Raw genomic sequence first — 3,383 nt, 5'->3', positions numbered from 1 at the left:
ACAAATTGTTTGGTCTAAAATTGGAAATAATAAATAAAAGAAATCTAAAGTTCACACTATAACTTAATTTGTCACTAATATGGCCTCGTTTACCTGGAGTTTACCTGGAGAGAGTTTCGGGGGTCAATGCCCCCGCGGTCCGGTCTGTGACCAGAACTAGAACATGGATTAAGAACCCTGAACCTACACTCCTGAAAAATGTAGAATCAACAGATGTACTACTGAAGTATAGGGCTAGAAGATAGACGTAAAAAAAAAGACAAACAAGATTTTGAAAATATCTAATCGAGCCAGAACACGAGACAGTGGTCGTGTTGCGCTCTCACTTATGTGTTTGCGGGGGTCGATGCTCAGCTCCTGGCCCCGCCTCCGAGACAACTTTGATCGAACTTTTGGACCTTTTCATACGGACTCTAAAAAGCTGTATGTTGAGGCTGCCTCATCCAAGTTATTCCACTTTCCAACCACTCTGAGACTTAAGAAATAATTCCTTACATCTCTATTATTCATCTGTGTCCCCTTGATCCTAGTCCTCATAATTCAATCAATCCCTATCTGACCTATCAATTCTCCCTATGATTTTATATGTCAAAATCATGTCTCCCATTGTCTTCTCGTCAGGTTTAGTTCCTTCACTCTCAGAGTGAGCATGTGTGCCGCCAGTATTGCGTCACAATCACCGTACCTGGCAGCCTTGCAAGAAGACACTCAAGACAGCTATATCGATGTATATTGTTCGGCCGAAGCCTCGTGACCAGCTGATAATCGAAGAAAAATTTGCTAACAACTCTAATTTATATGGAATTTTTAATTTAATTTTTCAGCTGTTATATATACGGTTTCTGATGACTAGGTGATATATATATATATATATATATATATATATATATATATATATATATATATATATATATATATATATATATATATATATATATATATATATATATATATATATATATATATATTATATATATATATCGGGAGAAACCATGCGTGCGTAAGAGGCGACCAAAATGCCAGGAGCAAGGGGCTAGTAACCCATTTTCATGTATACATTACTAAATTTCAGGAGAGAAACTTTCGTTTTTGTTCTTAGGTCACCCTGTCTGGGTGGGATATGGCCGGTTGAAAAGAAATCAGGAGAAGCGTGTTCTACTTGTGTTATGGAAAGAAATTATTCACGTTAGCAGGAAAAAGAAAAAAAGGCCAAGCCTCTTTAGCACTAGAGAATAATTATAATCAGAGAGAAGCTCTAAACCTACAAGGGTCACACAGCGGAGCACGAGAGAATTAAACGTTTCCAGTTACGTGAACCTTTCATTCTTATGTTGACTTCCATTAACATGACTAAGAGTAGAAAATAAGGACGGCATTCATATATACCTGTGGAAAATACTGTACATATTTTCCAGAAATACAGTAGTTATATGTAAATAGATGGCCATACTGTATTTAATAATATTTGTGACATATAAAACGGAAGGCCTGCGTCTGCGCAGGAGAGTCGCCATTGTTAATTTGAATTGGATACAACGTTAGTGTAATGGGAAGGAATTTTCGTGCTCTAGAGGTTAAAATTGGGCTGACACCTCTCAAATAGGAGACGAAATTGTTGGATGTGCATTCCTGCATAACTTGAGATATCAGGTGACAGGACAGGACACAACTCCAGGAACCTCAAATAAGTCTGTTACATTATAACTCTGGCCAGTTGTTATTTTCATGTATAGACAGTGAGGTTTTCTGAGTATGATACAACTTAATCTCCAGTTAAATTGGTGAGTGATTTTTAAGATATTCTCCTTCTGTTATGTATATGTGTATCTATAATCATTTATTATTTTTAATATACAGTCCACAAATTTATATATTTACCAGTATTCCTGGAGATGTATAATTCATTTAATTAATAGGTCCAGAGTAACTTGTGGATATGACAGTGGTAGGTATCGAAGGGGGACATTTTTTGCGACCTAGGTGTCCCAAATTCCTACTTGTCTAACTGATAAATAATAATTATCTTTTCATTTACTGTTATGTATATAATGATACATTCAGATAAATGCAATTTTCCACATTTAATTTGCCCATTGGTCCTTCGAATCAGATGTAATTAGTGAAGTCATTAATTAGTTAATTGCTTAATAATTATATGTGAAATGACAGAAGGAGGTGGATGTTAAGTTCACAAATTTACTTAATGTGTAGTGGATTATAATTATTACAATATTAATTTTGATAAGCTAAGCCAAGTGTGGCTAAAGATTATATTAATGTGTATAAGTGTATGTGTAATTGATAAGCCAAGTGTAGCTAATTACATTAATGTGTATAATATTAATTTTGCAAAGCCAAAGTGGCTAGGATTTATATTAATGTATTTGTACAATATTAATTTGATAAGACAATTCTGGCCAAGATTTATATCAGTGTATGTGTAATTGATAAGCCAAGTATAGCTAATTATATTGTGTATAATATTAATTTGCTATGCCAAATTCTGGCAAGGATTTATATTAATTTGTATAATAATTTTGATAAGCCAAGGCTGGCTAAAGGTTTGTATTAATGTACATTTGAAGTTTATATTATTTTCTTACATGTAATTGCTAAGCTCAAGTAGCTAGGATTTATTTAAAGGTAAGTTGTACTATTTACCTTTATAAAGTGCATAATTTAGTACATAATCAGTGTTATTAAGTTGAATTTAATACATTGCATCATGGCTGAAAATGAGGAAATTAATATAGAAGACAAACATATGGAATATAGAGTAAAGAAAGTATCAATACAGGCTAGAAAAGTTCATGTAACCAAGGCATATAATAAGTGCTTGGAATTAATGAATCAAGAAACTGCGAATACTGATGATTTAAAATTGTATTTAGATGCTTTAGGGAATAGATATGATTCATACAAATTATATTACAACAAATATGAAGGAGATTTATTAGTAAACTGCGTAGATGAGACTGAAATATATCTCATGATTAATCAGTATTATGAATTAGAGGAAAAGATTCTTTCTTGTAAAAGTCAGGCCTTGAAAACATTAAAATGTGTAAACCAGGCAGTTAATCAGTCTGCTCCAACAAATAATATGTCTTTGCCAAAACTCCCAGAATTGTGTTTACCTGTGTTTAATCCTGGAGAAAATTGGGAGGAGTTTTGGTCAATTTTTAAAGCAGCTGTGCATGACAGGAGTGACCTAGCCTGTGTAACTAAATTATTTTACCTCAAAGGACAGGTAAGAGGAGATGCTCACATACTCATACAAGCCTTTCCCAATGTAGATGACTCTTACAAGGAAGCAGTTGACTTGTTGAAGGTCACTTATGGTAATATAGAACAAAGTAGGTTGGATCAAGTGAATATCATTG

The sequence above is a fragment of the Cherax quadricarinatus genome, chromosome 30 (genome assembly GCF_038502225.1).
Source record: "Cherax quadricarinatus isolate ZL_2023a chromosome 30, ASM3850222v1, whole genome shotgun sequence".
Taxonomy (NCBI): Eukaryota; Metazoa; Arthropoda; class Malacostraca; order Decapoda; family Parastacidae; genus Cherax; species Cherax quadricarinatus.
This window is presented reverse-complemented; position numbering follows the sequence as displayed.